A 23,775-nucleotide genomic window follows, 5' to 3' on the forward strand; every position below is an offset into this window, starting at 1 on the left:
AGATGGGTGGATAAAGTGACAAATGAAGAGGTATTGCGGCAAATAGATGAAGAAAGAAGCATTTGGAAAAATATAGTTGAAAGAAGAGACAGACTTATAGGCCACATACTAAGGCATCCTGGAATAGTCGCTTTAATATTGGAAGGACAGGTAGAAGGAAACAATTGTGTAGGCAGGCCACGTTTGGAATATGTAAAACAAATTGTTAGGGATGTAGGATGTAGAGGGTATACTGAAATGAAACGACTAGCACTAGAAAGGGAATCTTGGAGAGCTGCATCAAACAAGTCAAATGACTGAAGACAAAAAAAATAAAAAAGTTGAGCTAGTTCATATCAACATGCCGAGGCTGTAGATATACATGGACTAGTTAGTTGAAGATTTAGGATTATGTAAAATAAAATAATTATAGCAACATCACAAAATTTTTTTTTCTAGCACCATAACTATTTTCTAATATATCACTACACTGATAAAAAAGGAATTCTTACACAATTTAGCTGGATAGATCAAGGGAAACCACGGTAAAATTTTGATCAGAGCAGCAAGATTTTGTATCAGTCTGACAATAATTTGAGCTCATTTTTCTATTAAAACAGCAGAAATATATATAATATATAAACATTAACAACTAACAGTTTCGGATTAAGGCAATAAAATACACAAAAAACAATTATTTAAATATTTAATAATATTTTATTGTTTCAAATATAATAAAGTTCATTAAGCCACGGAAAGTAAAACTAACTGTACTGGCATTTACCCTATTGGACCAAGGGAAACCGTGGAAAAACCTTGGTCAGAACAGCTTACAATGTTTTATGTCTATAATATGCTGCAGTATTAAAGGCATATTTTACTATTGGTGATACATTCACTGTATATTATTTTTACATTTAATTAGCTTTTAAACAATAAAATTTGCTGAATTTTAATTGTTACTTCTTGAATATCATACATCCTTTAAATCCTGTAAAAAAAATAATAAAATATTAAGATGAAACATTTAATAAAGTTCTGTATTATGATAGGCTGACATACTACACACAAATTCGACAAGAAAGATAAAATGGATTTAAATGACAGATAAAAGGATGCTAGGTCTTGGCAAGATTAGAACTAGGGATCACAAAAGAAAAAATAACAAACATCTAATTCAAATCCATTTAAAAAAAAGAAAATTTACTTTTAATCAAACATATATTAACATCATTCAATTTGGGACTGTCTTGCATTGATAAATACAAGATTGAATGATTAAGAGTAATTCAGTTTTGTAACTCAGCTAATTTATTAAGAGACAGTACAAATCAAACAAATTCCACTTAACATTTTATTATAATCGTTTTAGCTGCACTTAAAAAAAATTGTTTTTGTGAAAAATAGAGTTGAAAATTTACAACAGGAATGTAAAATAATCATTTTCTTGGTAATAAATACAGAATTTGCATGTTGACATTAGTTTCTTTTTTGAGCTTAGTGAACTCAAAACAAAAAATAAATCTTTGACGTCATAGAAGGTGATAGAATGAATTTAAATAATAAAAATGAAAGTCAAAGAAAAATAAAGTTAAAGAAAAGTCACCACTATTGTGATGTTATCTATCTTAAGTATAATATGTAGTCAAATAGTTTATTTAGTCCGCATTATGTCAGTTCATATAATATGTTGCATTTGTCAAAGTCAAATTTAGTGCATTTTTAAACTCCATTCTGTTCAATCATATTTGCAATTACAATAAAATGCTATATGTTAAATTTCCTGTTATGGTTAATATCTTTGTTCATTAATTTTGAACCTGTAATAGGTGATTTACAAAGTTTGATCCTGATGTTAAAACTGTAATGTTTTTTAAACAAATGGTCCTGTTTTAACATTTATTGCCAACACACTGACAAAATATCAAAAGGGGATTTATGTTCAACTTGTTTCTGATTTTTTTTTTTTTACTGTAGGCAAAACAAATTTTCCCCTGGTCAAAAAACATTATTATTTATCAGTTTTTCAAAATAAAACAGAATAACTTAATTTAAAATAAAAATAATAATTAATAATTTAATAATTAAAAATAAAAATTGGAATTGAGGTAATAGTAGGTGAATTAAAATCGATTTTTTATGCTGAATCTTAAAACTGAAAGCAGTTTCATCACCCTCAGATTTTTAGTTATGACCTTTCAAAATGGAATCCCATTATCGCTGTCATGATACTGAGAAAATATACTTTGAAACAGTTTGGAACTCAAAAGTGGAATTGTTCAAATATAAAGAAGTGTATTCACAAGAAAGAACAACTTTTAGATTCAAGACGGTTGGACAAATGTTGAAAAAGTTTAGATTTGTCATGTATCTGTGAAAAAGGACCAGTGTCATCTGTACACCAGTTATAAACACAACTAAAGAGGATTATAATAATTACATAAAAAATAAAAGGGATGCTAGGAAAGAGAAGGAACAAGATAATTTGAGTAATGAAGGGGTTAATGTGTTCACAATGGATTTAGGAAAAGTGCTTATGGAACCAAACCTTAAAATTTCAGCTATTTATTACAAACAAACTCTGTGTGGATAATTTTACATTTTATAGTTACAAAAAAAGGTTTGCTACTTATGACATGAATCAGAAGGTGGTATCATCTCCCAAGAATTTTCTTTTGTTGTTTGCAATTTTATTTTTTAAAAGACTTGTGTAAAATCAGGTGAACCGTCATCTTATTTACAGATGGTTGCCCCTATCAGAATAGGAATTTGACGTTATCTAATGTTTTTTTATTCATCAGAGTCAAAAGCTGAATATTGTAATTATTCAAAACTTTTGTGGGAAAGGTCAGGATTAAATTATGTATTGTCTATTTGGCCAGGATGTAGTGCAGGAGATCCAAACATAACTGATATCAGATCTATGAGATACAGTTCTGATGGAATTTATTATAAATTAAAATATGTGAGTGGAAACCTCTTCCTAGGCATTTCAGCAAATTTGGAGAAGAAAATACAAAGTTTCTGAAAGCATTATACTCACAAGACTAGAAAAATTATGAACAAAAGTACAACCATCTTTCAACAGTTTAAATTGTTCATTCCAGCCGATTACAATTCATTTTATGACAGCTTAAATCATGAGTAATAATTATATTCAAGGAGTTCAAATTCTCATATTTTTGCAAGTTCTGCTACCTCTGTTTTTAATATTTTTTCTATTATTATTTTCTTTAATTTTTATAATTTTTTTTATTTTGTTTAATCAAAGTTTTTGATGTGCGTTTGGTATATTAACTTTGGTACGTACAGTGAAGTTAAGAAGAAATGTTTAAAAAGTTATTATACGAGTATGCAATTTTCTTCTTTATAAAACTTGTAATTTTTAACAATAAAAAATTTTACTGTTATTATGATCTTTTATTGGCTAAATTTCCTTCAGCATTTGAAAAAACTGTTATGTCTGCTTTAGGTGCCATTGCAAAATCTGCTAAGTTTTATTTACAAAGAAAATATGGCTACTATCACGGCTTTATAATATTTGAGACCAGTACAACTTAATAATATTTGAAAAATTATGAATTAATAAGGATAACTTTTAGCTTCTTAGTGAAACAATTTAGCAGGTTTTGACTGCCAGCCAACAGTATGTAAAATAAAAAAATTATACAATAAATATATATTATTATTATTATGCTTTTACGGCCAACATGGGACCACTTAAGTCAGTTTTAGTTGGATCTTTTCTGAGAAAAGCGTGTTATTTTACTCTTTCGAGCTGCCCAGTATTTCTTCATCCGTTCAGATCTTGCTTTCTTTTCTTCATCCGTAAACACCCTCTTCGTTGTATTTTGTCGTTTGTCTGTCTTTTGTTTAAATCTAATGCTCTTATCTTTTAGCTAATAAATATATATATATATATATATATATATATATATATATATATATATATATATATGTAATTTAAATATATATATATGTATATAATTCCAGTACTGAACAGGAAAACTTACACATACACTCATAATATCATTCAGAATAGAAAACATAACTTCAAATAAAAATGACAAATTATTAAAATATATGTTTTAATGTAATAGATATAGAATTTAATACCAATTGAAGCTGTGGATAATATGAAAACCAATCATTGGAAATTATTATGGTAAATATTGAAAAAAAGGAAAATGCATATCGTATGGAAAGTATTTCATCAGCCTTAAAATAAGCCTATATGGGACATTCTAGCCCAAAAATGTCAGAAGAAAATTGCTTTTAATGATTCAAATAGTTGTTCTCCTTTACCCAACCAAAAAAAAAACTTATTGGTTTCTCACATCAGAATGAAATGTTATGAAAATCATTACTGTGTTGCATTACAGAAGTAGATTTTACACATGTTTTTGTACAATTCAAATGAATGACTATGATATAGTTTCATACTACTTAAACATTTAAATGTAAAGCAACATTTTATATTATTGTATCATTATCCACCGATAAATCTCAACAGTTCAAAAATTTTTGTTAACTCTGATGATCTATAGGAACCAGTTTATTTTATACGGCTAATGCTATTTAAATTTGGCCTTACTTCAAACCCTTCATTTTCCAGGATGGTATTCTTCGAGACATTTTAAATGTCGTTTGACCACCAGGTTATATTCAGTGGTTTTCCATCTTATTCATGACTAAAAATTGAGAAACAATGTTTACTCTTATTAATGTGTTAGACTGAAGTCTATAAACCTGACAGATGAGATAAAAGGAACACCTTATCACAAATACAAACAATAACAGTGGATAAATCCAATATATAAATTTTAATTCTCAAAGTATAAGAATGACGACGTATCTGCTAACTGAATATGCTGATTTACAGTACTACATTTAATGACTGAATCTACTGATTCTATTTCAACTGTACTTTTTGGCATTTAGCTGGGTCATTTTTCATGCAGTAAAGCCATAAAAAAAAATAAAATCCTGCTATAATAATTTTCATAGTTATTTTTACAAAATTATTTAGTTGTAAACTGACAAAACAACGCATAAATATGCAACAACTTTTAATTTTTGTCTTAATTATTTTTATTTTTAGTTTTACATCTTTATGAAATTTTTTTTTCGTTAAGCTTTAAAAACTTTCATGTCTGCTAGCCATCAAATGACATTTTCTGAAGGTCAAAAGAATATTAAGGTTTAACTACTAGCTTGAGTGATAAGAATTTTGATGAAATCATCTATGTTACATTTCAGAAGAATGAAAATATTTTATGAATTGTTTTCACTCTAAAAAAAAAAAAATTATGTTTTCAGTCTGAACTTGTCTGCAAATTAGAATAAAACATAGATGGATGGCTTTTAAGGTAAAAAATATTCAGTTAAGATAAGAAAAAATAGCAAATCAATTTGTGTTGTAACAGGCTTATTACTTGAGATGCCATCTATCCAGAGGATGTTTTTGATATGAAAAAGAGATTGGAAAATTTTAATCTATAGGATGAAAAATGGAATGTCTTGGAACAAACTTAGACAAGATTTTGCTGAAATTATGTAAAACATGACTTTACCTTGATATTCAGTAAACACTTTCACAAGGAAATATAAACAACTGACAAAAATATCAGAGTAGGTAAAAAAAAGATGATTAGCAAAGTAAATAGATGTAGCAAATTTTTGAGGCAATGACAATAATTCATTCTCTCACACCTGAGTGAAAGAAGTCCATATTAGCTGTGTTATTACCTCGATTTATCATGCAGGTATAGAAATCTACATCAAATAATAATTAAGAGACACGAATGAGAATGAACAATATTGAAACGTAATTATTTCAACAAGATATCAATCTTTTTCATGGAAACCTTTTTCATGGAAACACATAGTTAATCATTGCCCTGAAATACATACTCTTACAAGTTAAATCTATTTCGTTATTTTAAGAATAAATACTTATAATTCTGTTTGAATATCTATACTTACGTAAAGTATTATTGCAGTATGATGTAAGTATAAGTATTTGCCCATTTCTTGGTTTACTGCAATTCTCAATTCCTTTCCGTTCTGTACGAATCTTTTAATCTTGATTTATTTACTATATCCTACATCCTCAGATTTCTGTTTTATATAATTATTTACCTTCATCTGCAGTTCTTACTTTATACACTTCTCTCCATCATCAAATTAACTAAAACCAGATGTCTACTATATGAGCCACCAACCTAGTTAGTTTTTATAAAAGAGGCTGCCACAAATTTCCAGCATTTATTTCTCTGTGACCATATTCTCTAATTGTTTTCCCTTTTTGTTCTTTTACTGCTTCAATTTCCAGTCACTTGTTATTTAATTTTTTCAATCCTTTATCTTTTAATGTATATTTTCATCTTCTGTTGAAGAGGTCTCTATGTAAATTCCACACTAATGTTGTAGGCTTGAGCTTTAAATCTATCCTGATGTTTATAATTCTTTTGCTTGTGGTAATATATATATTTTTTCTACATTTTTATCCTCTTCTTATGTTTGTATTTTAGTGTTTATTTAATGATAATGATCCTACAACAACAAAAAAGAAGCAATTTCATTTTTCCTGATAACATTAAACATTTTTTTTACATGATAGTTCAGTATAACTTTACTAGATACATTGAAGTCAAGACTTGACACAGATTACTTGATATATTGAACTTTAAACAATACATATGTATATCATTTAAAATTACCCAAATTACCACAATTATATAGATTTTAGATATTCATACTTTGAGTTTAAGAACAATGTTATACATGATAATATAATTAGGTTGTTGAAATTACACTGAGCAAATTTATTTATTTTTCTTATTTTCTTACCTTTATTATGACTAAAATTACTATTAAGCAACTTGTTTAATATGTTTGCTTTGCTTGGCATTGCTCCTGCCAGCCCCCCATTCAGTCGCCCTAAAGCATAAGACTGAATGCCTGTGCCACAAACAGTTCCTAACCCTTGAAACAGTTTAGTTAATGTCTTAACTAGCTCCTAGAGCTAACCTAAAAGCATGGTACCATACAACACTCGCGTGTCTCACCACCCACTTGTCATATATCACAAAAATGGGTAGGTGCACCCCATCAACACTAAAACATATGACTATCAATAATTAAATTTATCTTGTAACGACAGCAATTTGCTGCCATGCCTAGGCCGCTGAATGCCAGCAAACATTGAACAAAGCACCGCATCATCAAAAAACTCCCACACGGTTCGACAATGCGGCTCTCACCACGTTGACTTGCCGCATGTGAGTTTTGAGAAGGTCTTATATTTGCATATTAATTTAAGATTGGCCACTGATCATTTGCTAATGGACAACTAAGATGGTTTCCAACCGAGCAAGAGCACTGAGGATGCCATAATAAAGGTGATGGATATAGCTTTCTCTAGTTCATGTAAATATGTATTAGGGATTTTTCTGGACATATCTGGGGCATTTAACAACTTTTGGTGGTACTCTGCACTATTTCAGATGCAGAAGCGTAAGTGTATACAAAATAAACTAGAAGTGCTCTCAAGTTATTTCAGACATCGGACCATCTCCCTGCGTGATGGCGGTTCAGAGGTTCTAAAGACCTTAACTAAAGGATGCCCTCAGGGCAATGTTCAGAGTCTCTATCTTTGGATCATAGAATTTTATTTGATGTTGTGTTTAAGGTAGCTATGTGGTTGTCATGTCGTCGCTTATGCTGACGAGGCGCTGGTACTGATTGAAGGGGATTCGCGTAACGAGGTAGAGTTCCAAGCTGCTCGTGCTTGTGAGACACTCCGACTCTGGGGTCTCCAAAATAAGATGATTTTCGGCACAGAGAAAACCACAATGATATTGCTTACGAGCCGATTGACTGCTTCCCGACGAATCGGGTTCGGATGGTTGGTCTCCCCATTCAGTACATTACGACCCAAAAATACCTGGCTGTTATCCTTGATGAGAATTTTCGGTTCAACATCTACAGTATGTAGCAAAAAAGGCCAATGATGCCTTTTATGGAATCCGTAGCGTCATTCAACCCAATTGGGGGTTGGATTATCGTACATGAGTATAGTTTGCAAAGGTGTCAGCGAAGCTATTATGCTGTATGCCGCGGCTGTCTGGGCTCACAGCATGACTTTTGGGTACTTCAGAGAATACATTCCTTTCTTGATCTCCCTTTTAACTGGATGATCCCCGAGGAGTGGTCTATAGTGGCTGGTTTTCTTCGTGCCTTGCAGTATATAGGTGTGAAGAGGGAGTTTAATCGAGGTACTTAATCATGGTAGCAGTCCGGGTGGCTAGTGTTCCGGCTTGGGCATTGGTTGGTTGAAGGTAGGCGCATTGGCATCGTGCCACGGTTATATTGGTATTGTTTGTGATTCGATTTGGGGCTCCCGCTGGTGGGGGTGGGGCAGCAAATGGCTGCCCCGCCGGGGTATGTTAACCCGTGTGACCGGGGGTGTGGCTTCCGTCCGCCGATGGCGGTCCTGATCGTGACTTGGTAATACCACGCGAGACACCATGCTGGGACCGAGTGGCGGTGCGGGGTTTGTCCCTGACTCCTTTACGGACCGGAATAAGGTTGCGTTCCCCTTGTAAGGTGACCTAAATTGGTCGATTTACTTTGGTGTAAGTCTGAATTTCTATGTGGCGTAAGAAATAATTTTGATTGGTATGAGGGTAGCACTGATTTCACTTTAAACTCGTTCGTTTTCTTAGGCACTCATAGTCACGAAATTGTTGTCAAATCTGGACTAGGCGAGAGGTTCGCGCTTCCGCGGTTTCGGTCAGTAAGTTTGAGGGAATCAAGTTATGTTGGATGTGAAGATGTCCGATTGAAGCCTACGTGAGGGCGAAATTTGATATGTATTTTACCGAAGCAAATGTCAGCCGAAGCATTTACATCGGTGGAATCCCGACCGAGGCCTGGCTAGGTCGGATCAGTTAGAGGATCTAAACACGACCTCCCGTAAAGCCCCTCAGGACTTGGACCAGAGGGGATGGTATAACGACCAGTAACATCACAAGGTGGGCGTCTTCCGCCTACGAAGTTAGGATGACTACACATCCTTTATACTAAATACGGGGATTACGACTGTATGATAATTTGTCTGCACCCTTGAGAATCATAAACTTCTTGTTGGGACACAGAAATCTTACAATTTTGAATGTCCAACCAGCCTCTGCGGTTGACAAAGCCGCTTGCGCTGGGTCTTCTAGCTGCGGTCGTGAGTTACCAAGAAGTAACAGGAGGCAGTCATCGGCGAAAGCCTGGGACGTGACCCTTTTGCGAATGTCAGTCCCAAACGTCTGTCGAATATCAGGTTCCACAGCAAGAGACCGAGAACAGAGCCCTGCGGGCTTCCCCTGGCGACGGATATTTCCACAACTAGGTGTGCATCCTTAAACAGAGCCGTGCGATCAGACAAGCAGTCACGTACCACGGCCTTCGGGGCTGCGGGAACATTGCGGCGTCCCAACTCATAGAGACCTCGATTTAGTAGTGAGTTCATATCGATGTTTTCCGAGAGCCGTTCCACAACCAGCCTTTCTAACAACTTGCCGATTGCCGGCAAGAGACTGATGGGTCGATAACTGCTGACATCACTCGAATCCTTTCCTCATTTTAAGAGCATCCTCACCAAAACCACCTTCCAACAAGTCGGAAAGCAACCCCAGCTTAGGCACCCGAGAACAGGCTGCTAGGCAGTTCTCTTGTGACAGGCAGCAGATGATAGAAAATATTCGGATCAAGTTGGTCAATCCCTGGTGCCCTCCGGTGTTTAATGTATTGTAAAAATGCTAGCATTTTTACAATTAGCATTGTTTCTGAATTGAATAACGAATTCATGAGATACTATTTTATTATTTTTTATTTGTTAAACAGCAGGTAATAGTTTATTAGTGACGTTAAGTCGAGTAGGATTGTTAGCATCGGCCAAAACACTGTAAATAAATAAAATATCTTTCTTATTTAAAAATTTATGAATGTATTGATGATGGAACGGAATGGAACGCACGGATAACGGGAGTTGTTTTCTCCCTACTAATTGCAGAACTTGGACTAATATCTCTTGCTGCAACATCTTTCTATTTTTTCTGGCGGGTTATTATTTGCTTAGTGGCCGTTATAGATTTTTTTTATAGACGGATTTGGTATTTTCGTACCGATCCTTTAAACGAATGAGAAATAATTAACTGGGACTGATACGGGGAGACTAAGCTGTATTTGCTTTGTATCCTGGCAATATTCCCCTCAGTCCGTCCGCTGAAGTCCTTTCCTAAGTCAGTCTAACAGCAATTTTCCTTCCGAGGGGGCCCTAGTGTATGGAGGAAGCCTCCAGACACACGTGTCCGGGAATGGTACACACAATGAATGTGGATAGGGGAATGGTACGAGGGGGACAGTCATTATACTGGTTCACCTGAAACAGATATAAAAAGGAAGGCATGTTCTATATTGCAAGAAATATATAACAGATCTCGTTAAGAACAATATGACAAATCTGTCATATTTCTACCTACCTGCACATTAAATTATCAAAAAATTTAATTTTTATAAAGCGCGTCAAAATCGCTCCCAACCATTCCGTTCGCGCGCGCGCAAAAACAAAAAACAAAAACAAAACCTTATAATGTTGAAAAATATTAATTAGGAAGGTATGGGCTTAGATTCAGATGTTTTCAAGAAAAGTTGAAAGTTACCAACAATTTATTTAATTTATCATTTGGAATAATTAAGTTTCTACTAGTAGTTAACACTGGTCAGGTAAAATATATTTCAGATAGTAATAATGAATAATAAATAAGGATGGGATCAACATATACAAAGTCAATGGATTTTGAATAAAAGTTTTAAAAGATTTTTTTTTGTTTATTTATCTGAAGACTTCTACAAACGCTTGACCGGAGACAATGAAGAGGCTCCGGCCAGGTAGCATCTTATTTATTTCCTGTTGAGGACACCTACGGAGCATAATACAACAAAACCTAAAAGCTGTTTCTGCGAAACGTCAGAAACGCCACACAATTTCATCAAATTCAAAATCGTCCGCATCGCCACGTTTTGGACGGCCTCCAGTTTTATCCCCGTACCGGATAGGCGTATGTCAGAATTGGCAAGACGTAGAGTCGGTATAAGAGTATCTTAGTCGCCAACGGAGTGGGGTGGCTCGAATAAGCACTGGGTATATGGATGCACTGGCGGCCTTTGCTCACTGAGCCACATATTTTACATGTTACCATAATGTCAGCCGTTTATCCAGGACCACTCCCAGAACTTGAACTTTTGTCTCAAATTTATTTTTCTCCTGATATTTCCAGCTGTCTCGCCGGTCCGTGTGAATAACACGGCTACGGACCTTTCCTCGTTGACCCTGATTCTCCATATATCAAGCCACGGCTCCACGAAATCCAGTTGCCGTTGGAGTCTCTCGACCGCGTAATCCATATTTCGGATTGTGTAGTAATATGTCGTATCATCGGCGTATAAAGCGGCGTTGACGCCTTCCGACAACGGCATATCATTTGTATATGCAGTGTACAAAATCAGCGAAAGGACTGCCCCCTGGGGTACCCCAGCGGTTATCACCCTGTTAGTTGATAAGGATGTCCTAACGCGTATCGCAAACTGTGTTCCCAGTAGGTAAGAACTTATTAGCTTGACATGATGGCCAGGGACCGCCGTATGGGCAAGTTTACGTAGTAGGCCGTCGTGCCAAACTTTATCGAAGGCTTTTTTTCCGTAGGGGGAGGAAAAAGCTCTGCCAGCCAGGCCGCCAGGCCCGCTCTGGCGGCAAGTGTGGGGCTCTCACCCACTAATATAACTCCCCCTCTAGCCACGCATGGGAACAGACCTAATCCACATGTTATGTACACAGCTCCTGCACAATCACCCGGGCGCTCTTGTCACCGATTTAGAATAGCCAGAGCGACGTCCCCAGGGGATCATCGACGAACGAAGACTCCGAGGAGCCCTCACCGCCCACCCCTAAGGCTGGCCGCTGACAGCCGTCCGGCATCGGTCGCTACGTCTCAGGTCAACTGCAGTTGACCTGAGCCTACGTGCCCCTCTCCTATGCTGCCTTGTTTCGAATTATGGCTGACACCGCAGCGTTACTCTCATCCAAGCATCTCATCTAACATCCCACTTATGGCATTCTGCTAACAGTATCACATGAGTAGGTCATCGGCCAGACGGCATGACTCTGCCGTCTTGCCTGCTACAGAAGGCGCGTTCCACTGCAGCAGTTTGCAAAGTTTGCGTAGCCATATCGGTTGAGTAAGGTCATGCCGCATTCAATCAAAGACTGGAGTAGGTCCCTAATAGATTTTGCCAGTAACAGGCGGGGCAATGCAGCTAAATTTCGGGCAGGACGTCCTTACACTATTTTATAGTAATTAAAAGCCACTTATTTTACAGTAAACTTGTGGTCGAGGTTATAGATACCAGTGGTAGCTAGCGTTCTTTTAAGTGCCACAAGGATTTAAGGTCCCACCCCCTTAGGAAGCTGGTAAGTGTGGAAGGCGATCCCCTTCAAGTGCAGAACGTTCTGAACTTGCCAGAAATCGTGTTCGCTGGCTAATTGTATCCTTGCTGAGAGTCAAGTGCCGTTTGCAAGAGTAAACTTGTGGTCCAGGTTATAGATACCCCTGGTGGCTGGCGTTCTTTTAAGTGCCACAAGGATTTAAGGTCCCACCCCCTTAGGAAGCTGGTAAGTGTGGAAGGCGATCCCCTTCAAGTGCAGAACGTTCTGAACTTGCCAGAAATCGTGTTCGCTGGCTAATTGCATCCTTGCTGAGAGTCAAGTGCCGTTTGCAACAGTAAACTTGTGGTCCAGGTTATAGATACCCCTGGTGGCTGGCGTTCTTTTAAGTGCCACAAGGATTTAAGGTCCCACCCCCTTAGGAAGCTGGTAAGTGTGGAAGGCGATCCCCTTCAAGTGCAGAACGTTCTGAACTTGCCAGAAATCGTGTTCGCTGGCTAATTGCATCCTTGCTGAGAGTCAAGTGCCGTTTGCAACAGTAAACTTGTGGTCCAGGTTATAGATACCCCTGGTGGCTGGCGTTCTTTTAAGTGCCACAAGGATTTAAGGTCCCACCCCCTTAGGAAGCTGGTAAGTGTGGAAGGCGATCCCCTTCAAGTGCAGAACGTTCTGAACTTGCCAGAAATCGTGTTCGCTGCCTAATTGCATCCTTGCTGAGAGTCCAGTGCTCTTTGCGACCAGGCGCCCGCGGACTAACGCAGATATGGCTCTCGCCAACGTGGGCCACTCCCTAGGGAAGTTCTACATTATGGGCGGGATTTTCTCCCACTTTTCGACCGGAGGTTGTGAGGAAGCCGCCCTCGGTTATGGTTGGCTCCATGAACTCAATGTCCATGATTACCAACGAACCGCACTTGGCACTCTTATGGGCTCCCAAGATTAGAAAATCTCCTCCACCGGAAATTTCCGGGAGTGTAAAAGAGTAGGTAGTGGGCAATTAGTCGACATTAGCCTAAATTTTTAAAAATTAAGTCTAAATTTTAACACTAGCTTAAGTTTAGGTTCACAAAAGGAATAAATCAACTTAATAATAAAAAAGTTAAGTGGAAGATGGCTTACATTAACGTAAATTGCTAATAAAATTCGGTGGTTAAACCTGGAAAAATCTCTATCAGTGAATGACAATAAAATTTAAGTAAAAATTATTTAATTAATACTAATCACTACTTAATCTATAAAATAGTTCCAAAGTAATAGAATTACTTTGTTATAAGCCTAAAAATTAAATTTACATACTTAACTAATTGATACACAATGGTGAAAAACGACACGTTTGTCATATTGTTCTTAACAAGATCTGTTATATATTTCTTACAATATAGAACATGCCTTCTTTTTATGTCTGTTTCAGGTGAACCAGTACAATGACGGTGGCCATCTGATACCCCGGACACACGTGTTTCTGGAAGCTTCCTCCATACACTAGGGCCCCCATGGAAGGAAAATTCCTGTTAGACAGAAAGGCTCTAGCAAAGGACTTCAGCGGACGGACTGAAGAGGAACATTGCCAGGATACAAAGCAAATACACGCTTAGTCTCCCCGTATCAGTCGCAGTCAATTGTTTTTCATTGGTTTAAAGGATCAGAACGCAAATACCAAATCCGTCTATAAATAAAATCTATTACGGCCAATAAGCAAATAATAACCCGCCAGACAAAATAGAAAGATGTTGCAGCAAGATATATTAGTCCAAGTTCTGCAATTAGTAGAGAGAAAACAACTCCCGTTATCCGTGCGTTCCATTCCGTTCCATCATCAATACATTCATAAATTTTTAAATAAGAAAGATATTTTATTTATTTACAATGTTTTGGCCGATGCTAACAATCCTACTCGACTTAACGTCACTAATAAACTATTACCTGCTGTTTAACAAATAAAAAATAATAAAATAGTATCTCATGAATTCGTTATTCAATTCAGAAACAATGCTAATGACTAGTATTTTTACAATACATTAAACACCGGAGAGCACCAGGGATTGACCAACTTGATCCGGATATTTTCTATCATCTGCTGCCTGTCACAAGAGAACTGCCTAGCAGCCTGTTCTCGGGTGCCTAAGCTGGGGTTGCTTTCCGACTTGTTGGAAGGTGGCTTTGGTGAGGGTGCTCTTAAAATGAGGAAAGGATTCGAGTGATGTCAGCAGTTATCGACCCATCAGTCTCTTGCCGGCAATCGGCAAGTTGTTAGAAAGGCTGGTTGTGAAACGGCTCTCGGAAAACATCGATATGAACTCACTACTAAATCGAGGTCTCTATGAGTTGGGACGCCGCAATGTTCCCGCAGCCCTGAAGGCCGTGGTACGTGACTGCTTGATCGCACGGCTCTGTTTAAGGATGCACACCTAGTTGTGGAAAAATCCGTCGCCAGGGGAAGCCCGCAGGGCTCTGTTCTCGGTCTCTTGCTGTGGAACCTGGTAATCGACAGATTTTTGGGACTGACATTCGCAAAAGGGTCACGTACCAGGCTTTCCCCGATGACTGTCTCCTGTTAGTTTGTGGTAACACACCACCGCAGCTATTAGGCCTAGCGCAAGCGGCTTTATCAACCGCAGAGGGCTGGATAGACATTCAAAATTGTAAGATTTCTGTGCCCAACACGAAGTTTATGATTCTCAAGGGTGCAGACAAATTATCATACAGTCTTAACCCCGGCATTAAGTATAAAGGCTGTATAATCAGCCGAGTTCGAGTTCATAAGTGCCTAGGTGTTTTGTTTGATGAGATGTTACCGTTTAGCAACCACATTAGGAATGTAGCGGCGGACGACGTCTCTGTAAATCACAAGCTTAGGAGGATTGCTAGAAAGGATTACGAGCTGTCGGGCCGTCATTTGTACATAGTATATTGAGGTGTCTTCGAAAGTATTACCTCTTACACGGCGTTTGTTTGGGCGCATAGGTTGTAAAGAAATCCAGCACTTATTCAAAATTTATGGATTGCCCAGCGTAGAGCCTTAATTATATGCACTTGTTTTTTTAACACAACCTCCTACGAGGCTACCATTGTATTGGGAAAGGCCCTCCAAATCGATTTATTGGTGAAAGTTCGGTCGGCTATGTGAAAATTGTGAAGAGGCAGGAGGCCGTGGTATTTGGGATGTGGTTTCGAGCCGGACCAGTACCGGAGCAAATTGATTTCAATGCACCGATTCTAAATTTCAAATAGTTGAAATCTCCCACCTGTGAAGGAGGCTTCACAGCCTAACGATGGAAGCATGGCAGCAAAAAATGGCACGCCACGACTAAGGGAAAGTCCTTGTATAGATTTATGCAGGATCTAGGGGGATTGTATGCTTCTTCTTCGTTTTTAAGGGCAACGGAAGCCCGGGTGCGCTTCAAACATGTTAATTTAAACAAGTATTTGTTTAGGTTCCGCCTGGCAGCTGATGAGCTATGCGTCTGCGGGAAGGTCCTGTCGAACGAATTCATGATGTTCTCTTGGGTGGCGAGAACTCAGTCCACCCTGGAGCTAAGAGGTCAAGCGGAAAATTGGCAACTCACAAGTGGCGAGTCAACGTGGCGAGAGCCGCATTGTCGGACTGTGTGGGAGTTATTTGATGCGGTTACTTTGTTCAACCGACATCAGTAGTTTACCTAGAAAAGACTCCTACCGCACTGCTGTAGGAAACTAAGCAAGTGGCATGGGTGTATACCAGCCAGGTTAAGGTAAGGCTCCAAGCGGTTTAATGGTGCACAGGCACTTGCTGGCATTTAGCGGCCTAGGCGTGGCGGCGAATTGCTGTCTTTGACGAGATAAATTATGTTTTAGTAGTTGATGGGGTGCGCCTACCCATTTTGTGATGTCTGACAAGTTGGCGGTGGGACACGCAAGCGAGTGTTGTATGGTATCACCCTTATTTTGCTTAGCTCTAGGAGCTAGTTACGACACTGGTCGCTAAACTGTTTCGAGGCTCGGTAGCCGTTTATGGCACAGACATTCGATCTTATGTTTTACGGCGGTCGAATGGGGTGTTGGCGGGATAAATGCCAAGCAAACCAATAATCACTACTTAATCTATAAAATAAAGTAATATTACTTTGTCGTAAGACTAAAAATAAAATTTAAATGTTTAACTAATCGTTAAACACTGGTAAAAAGGGAACCGTATTTAAAATAAATTTAGGTAATTTTAGTAGTATTTAGATAAACATTTATAACCTAGTTATACTCATTTGAATATTAAAGAATAGTTTTTTAATAAAAATTAATACACTAGTTCTTCTTTAAAATAGAATAAATGTAAACTATGCTAAAACTTATCCAGTTTGACCAGAAGGTCAAACAAAAGATACAACGCTGCTACTGGCTGGACTGGGCGTCCTAACGGAATTCGGTGACGACACTGGAACTGGTATTCAGGTACACACACACACACAACATAGAGCACTAGAAAATATGTCCTTTCACAACCATTGCTAGACAGAGAGTCACGTTGATGAAAAATGTAAATCCTTGATTTTTCCATAAGTTTTGCTTTCTCATAACTACTCCTTTTTTATAATATAATGGTACTCAAAATATTATTTCATATTTTCTAGCTGTGCTCCTGTAACAATTTTAAATGTAATGAGTAGCATTGTTATAATCATTTTAAATAGCATTGAAATAACATTCTTTTTATGTAAAAAAAAAAAAAATTGGGTTAGAACACTTTTATCCAGAATGTTGTAAATTTAATTTTTTTTTCACATGAAGTTTCAAAATTGATCTACAGTACCCGTTAAATGCCCACTAGAGACAAAAAATAGAAAATCCCCTTTGTCCAATAATCTACTTTTTCAGAATGACCAACACCCATAAGGAGTAACTCATAAACTTTAAACATACGGTAGGGTTGAGACATCATAACAATTTTTACACAAATAAAACTTTATTTTACAACAACCCTTCCAATCCAAATAAGTTCCAATCCAAAATAAGTTACAACAAAATAGTTCCAATCCAAATTGGAACTATTTAATTTTTTTTTTCAACTAGTTTCAAAAATGGCGACAGTGTAACCCAAGTAGTAGTCTCATGCCAAAAAAAAAACAGATTTTTCGATAGTTAACTTTTTAAAAGTTATTTTAGATATTTAAATAAATGGTATTAATCACCTAATCGACTGACCAAATGAATACTGTCATATTTTTACTTAAAAGTAGGCTAAAGTTTAGTTATTGAAAGAGGTTATTTAACATAACCTCTTGTTATGTTTTGAAACGTAACATGTTTTGAAACATAAGAAAGGGAGTAACCTCCCTTTCTTAACTACAAATGATTTTAAATTAGTAAACACCAGTCTTTACTAATACCAAATTTCCTAGAGATAGAGAATGATAATGTGAAAGCTTTCAAGATGCACAGAGTGTAATGTAAATTCAGTTAAGTTCAACAGAGTTACCTATATCCATATTCATTTATTTTTTGTTTTATATATATATATATATATATATATATATATATATATACGGTATAAGCTGAGTATTCTTTGGTGTGTATGTACAGAAGGAATGGAAAACGTGACTTTATCTAGATGAGCTCTTCAGTACCCGGTAGAGCTCTTTATTTAATCAAAGAATACTTTGATTAATTTATTTTACAATAGTAAAATAAAGTCCCTGGATAGGATTAACGGGCAAAGGCTTTCCCTCAAATCACACAAATATCAGTCGCAATTACTCTTCTGGTCTTCACCACGCATGAGGTACATCCAAAGAGAAACCAAACTTTAACAAAATTATTTTATTAGTTGTTTAATCGGATTTATCCTCTCAGAGCAGACTCCCCCATTGTTAACAACTCTTATAATTTCTTTTTATTGCAATGAACTCTGGTAATTCTATCGTGAATAACAAGCAAAGCCCACAGCAAAAAGGCAAATCCACAATTGTATATAATTACCGTAATGTTTTATTTGTAACAACAAACTGTAGCTATTGGAATAATGGGTATCAATACGTCATAGAATATCAAATACTTATTTTCTTTTTTGATAAACGGGTTAAAATCACTTATCAAGTGGACATAAAGCTAAAACCTATGAAATATCTTGGAAAAGACAGGTTTGAAGATAAAGAGACAAAATGATAACGTAATGAATGAGAAATGAATTGACAACAGACAAGATGAAAAAATTTACCTAAAAAGTGTTCTTCAAAGTCTCTAGTTCAGGAATGGTCATTCTATTCACAATTTATTGGTAGATTGAACAATTTTATCCAGGATGACAGTAGCATGTGAACAATTGATGATTTGCTTTAACCGGTGAAAGAGATAGTTGTAATTATTTATATTTCCTCTTAATGTTACAGAATCACCCTAAAACAACAGATCACAAAGAAAACCTTCCCTCATCCATCCCCAGAAATGTGTAATTTATAGAAGAATCAGATTAAAACATAAATTCTTTAACCAGATTCACTGTGTAATATTCTGTCTAGGTAGTACCTGTTATTAATAGGAAACTACAAAAAATGTAGAATTAAGGAAAGAAAGGAAAGAAGCAGTAAACGGTTTTAACTATTCAGCTTTACCATAATTGCTGATATCTCCTCATGAGACAAAGTTAACGGCTGCCTGAGATACCCTTTCCCAACCTATTGCATTCTGTTAATTATAATTTGTATACGTATGCATACAGAAGTAAAATTATTATTGTGTTTTTTTTCTTTTGTAAATAATTTATAAACAGAAATTCAAATAATATTATTTAATTTACTGTACAATCCTTGGCATGGAACAAATTTAAGAAGCTCTTTTTCCAGTATTATTATATAAAATAATGTTATTAAAATCATAATAAGGAAAACTCTTCTCTTTTTTATCTGTCATTTTAAAATTTATACCTCATGTAATATTATGAATTGAGACTATCATTATAAATTATTATAATATTAAGAATTGGAAATTATTAATCCTTTGTTTCTTAACTTACTTTTATTCTTAATTATTTCTGTGATCTCAGCTCTTCTTTATAGTAGGTCAGTATCACACATCCAGTTAATTATGATCCTGTAGATTATCATTAATTGAGAGACAAATTATTAATAAGATTCTGTAAAAAAAAAAAAAAAAAACAATAATTGCAAACTTTTTTTTGAACAGGTGAATTGTGTCTTTAAGCATAACACAATTACTCTTAAAGAAACAGAAACCACATTTGTAACTTGTCATGTTGATTACTAGTCACAAGTAAAACTGTAAAAAACAACTGAAATAACAAGATTTTATAATAAAAATCTAAATGTGTGCAGAATGATTGCTAAAACTGGGTCAACTGTGGCCAGTACATAAATTAAGTAAATAAATAAATATTTCATTCTGATAGATGCATAATATATGATATAGATCACATCAGGAATGGTTGGACATGTTTTACTTCATGGGTGAATAAAGTACTCTCCCAACATTTACCTGGATGGATCATCTGGTAAAATAATGATGAAGATACTAAATAAAAAAAGAATACAAAATAAATGACAGTTCAAAGACATTAATGAAAAATTATTTGAGTACATACTTATTTACAAAGTTGAATAAAGAAAATTCAGGGTTTTTTCAAATTCTTTAATAAGTGTAATTAAAAATTTATCAATAATAATATCGCTTTTAAATATATTACTTGGGGAGATATTTTAAACGGTTTAATAATTAATTAAAAACACAATTGGAAGTGTAATTTTTTAATCGCTTTGTATTCATTTTTCTTAATAAAAGTATAATCACATTTTGGCAAACTGAAGTATTTGTTGTGTTATGTGAAAACAAACTGTTATCTAGTTAGATAACAGAAAAGATAGGCGAGTATTGTTGTAAAAAACACTATTGAAAAATCATACAAAAGAGAAAATTTTAACAAACTTCCAGTGGGGTATAAAAATACTAGAAAATGAAGATATTAGAGTTTAATTGTAAACTGTCAGTTTGAGAAACAGATAAAAAAGAGAAAAGAGTGGCAGAAGGTGAAAGAGAGACAAAACAAAACGGAAAATAATACTGCATCTATATAAATAAAATATAATCTTCGTTTTGTGTATGCTCTAAATTAAAGAATTGTGTGTGCTCAAAAATTACTTAACCGATTTCACTGACAATTTCACAGTTTAAAAGATAACACAATTTATAATTAAAGTCACAAGTTATATATAAGACTACATTTATGATATATACAATGACATTAATTTTGGCAAGAGAAATTTTGTTATTTATTTATACATTTTTTTCTTATGATTTATATAGTAGTGAGATTGGTGAGGTTTGAACTGTGGTATACATTCCAGCAATAGCAATACATTGCCGGGTCCACTAATATAAATCAAAAATCATTAAAAAAAATTATATTTTATTTTTAATTAAAAAATAATAAATATTAAAAAAGTAATAAAATAAAAAAGGAGAAGTTCTCGGTCAGTTTCCTTAGCGATTTGATAGTGTTCAGAAGACTTACAAAAGGTACAATGAAATACCCACATATTACCTGTCAAATGACTGTGGAACAAAATAACTAATTATATAAAAAGAATTATGACTAAAGTAGTGCAATTTATAAATCATGTTATTTGCTATTATGGACAATGCATTCAACATTTTTAACGTGGATGATCTATAGAGACCATTTCATTGACCATTTGAAATTTATTTACTCCAAAACATTCCTTTTCCATGATTTTATTCATGAAACACATTATTTATTTACTCATTAACACATTAATACATGAAACACATTGTTATTTATTTTACTCTTAAGAGGACTAAAGTTGTCATGAAGCCAACAAAAAGAGGGTTTATTTGATCAGTCACTAACATATGTTGCAAGTTTGGTAAAACACTTCTTTAACAGTATTTCAAAAAAATAAACTGCAGGTATAAAGACAAACATAATCTCTTATAACATTCCTTCTCATATACCTTGCATAATCTGAAGCTCAGTAAATTGAAAAAAAATCTAAATGCTAGTAAATTGAGTAAAAATTAAACTTAAAATAAAAACATACTGTTGCATAAATATCTTGGTAGTAATATAACTAATTTTCTAAAATACTTTACAAATCAAAACTATTGTGTCATTAAAACTTCTCAACAATAAGAAATAAAAAATTAACACTTTTGTAAAAGAGGTATGTCAGTATAATCAATCTTAAGTTACAATTAAATTATACACTTACTTGAAATCATTAAGTTTTCTTCAACACTTCATGTTTTGTAGGTAATATTTTTATAATTTTTGTTCAGTTTGAAACCAGTTTTCCATTTTTCTTTATTATTTTATTTATTAATTTATTAACTATACTTTTTTTAATCGTCTCATGACAATTATTTAAAATATCACAGTTGTCCATAGCTGAAACAAACTAAAAATATTCTGAACAAAAATTAGTATAAAATAATTAATATGGAATCAATTAAACCTGAAATATAAATACATACAAACAAATACCCAATAAATTTCCCCACAGGTTAACGCAACTTAAATTCATTAAAACTAAATTAATTCTAGTAAACAAATTTTGTACCCAAACCAGAAAAAAATCACACATGTTTATACCCTACTGGACACGAACGCGACTTAAAACTAACACTTAACCTAATAAATAAAATACATGTAAAAACTGAAAAAATACACATATACAACTATAGTTAAACAAAACCTACAAAGGGGCCTACTGGGAGGAACGCGATATTTTTCTTAAAACTAACATACATATATTTATTCTAACATGCACATATTAACAAAAATAAATTAAACGCTGATGTACCTGTAAAAAAATACATATACTGAAAAAAAGAGTTACAAAGTAAGTAGTTTTCCTTCCAATTATTGTTACATTACATTACTAGAGTAATAATTACTTAAGTCACGTTAACACTGTTCAAGTGATCCACACTTTTTAACCTACGTAGTATGACCGGTGTCGTACCTGTAACAAAAGAAAAAATGAATTGTGTTAAGATGTATTTTTTGTAATACTTTTAATATTTTTTAAAATAATTTAATGAAAAGAACAGATCTGCACAACCAGTCTCAATGTAGTAGTATAATCAATTAGTACAAATAATAATTCATTTGTATTCTGTGCAATTTTTTTAACTTTAATAATAATAACTTCACCCTATAACTTAAACAGTTTCAAAGATTCCAGTTTTTATGTTCCTCTAAAGTTTTGTTTTTTGTATTCTATTTGTCTTAGTATATAACATAATAACGTAATTCATCTCTTTATAAGACTTACTACAGATCATACACCTTACTTTGTCTTAAGACCTCTTTTCTAATATTTTATCGCCTTAGCTAATTTTAAATATCTGAAAAGATATTCTAACAGTAGAATATTTTATAATATTCTATATTTTATAACAGTAGAATATTTTCTTTTGTTTCTGTTCAATATTTATAGAAATGAGATATCAGCGGAAGAAGAAGAGATAATATACGCAGATGATCAGGTAATAATTGCAAAAAGTAAAGTACAGATATAATATATATATATATATATATATATATATATAGAAAGAGAGAGAGAGAGAATGAATGAGAATGTGTGTTAGTTAACAATTAACAGTTAACAATCAAAGGGAAAACAACTGAAACAAGTTGTAATAAGTTCTTAAGAGTTTTAAGTATTTAGTAAGTATTATTACAAGCAAAATCACACAGAGAAAGTAAAAACCAGGTTAGGGCAAGGAAAGCTGACATGCTGGAAATTAAGCACTCTGATAAGAAAGAAAAATATCCACATGGAGTTAAGAAAGATTAGTTAATTATTATATGATCAGACTGTTAATACTATGATAAAAGAAAAAATTGAGCAACTTATTTTGAAAGCTTTGAGATTTAGGTATGAAAGAAAGATCAAAATAATCAATATAGATGTATTTACAAAAATCAAGGAAAAAAGAAATACAATAAAGTCTGTTAGGAAAAGGAAAGCTAATCGGTGATAGGGCAAAAAAGCTCTGAAACAAAAAAAGATGGCTGGTAAAAGAAGCTGATGAAGAAGAAATTGGATGTAAATTGAATTAAGGGTAAACGAGATTACAAGAATAATAAGAGAAAAGTAGCACATAACAGAGAAAAACAAAAAAAAAACATTTCCATTGTCTCATTCTATCACTGATAATGACTATCATCATATCATGATCTATAGAGACCATTTCATTGACCATTTGAAATTTATTTACTCCAAAACTAATTTTCTAAAATACTTTACAAATCAAAACTATTGTGTCATTAAAACTTCTCAACAATAAGAAAT

General features: G+C 34.4%; 2 long non-coding RNA genes across 2 annotated transcripts in view; both read right to left on the minus strand.

The window, feature by feature from the left end:
* LOC142320900 (uncharacterized) overlaps window positions 1-23,775 on the minus strand; it is a 192,877-nt gene that overhangs the window by 29,653 nt on the left and 139,449 nt on the right. The window lies entirely within an intron of this gene.
* On the minus strand, window positions 769-21,811 carry LOC142320899 (uncharacterized). The gene is made up of 4 exons (XR_012755503.1): window positions 21,688-21,811; window positions 19,458-19,577; window positions 5,965-6,534; window positions 769-970 (listed from the first exon to the last, which is right to left on the minus strand). It is a non-coding gene; the product is annotated as an uncharacterized LOC142320899 (long non-coding RNA).

The sequence above is a fragment of the Lycorma delicatula genome, chromosome 3, assembly GCF_047948215.1.
Source record: "Lycorma delicatula isolate Av1 chromosome 3, ASM4794821v1, whole genome shotgun sequence".
Lineage (NCBI taxonomy): Eukaryota > Metazoa > Arthropoda > Insecta > Hemiptera > Fulgoridae > Lycorma > Lycorma delicatula.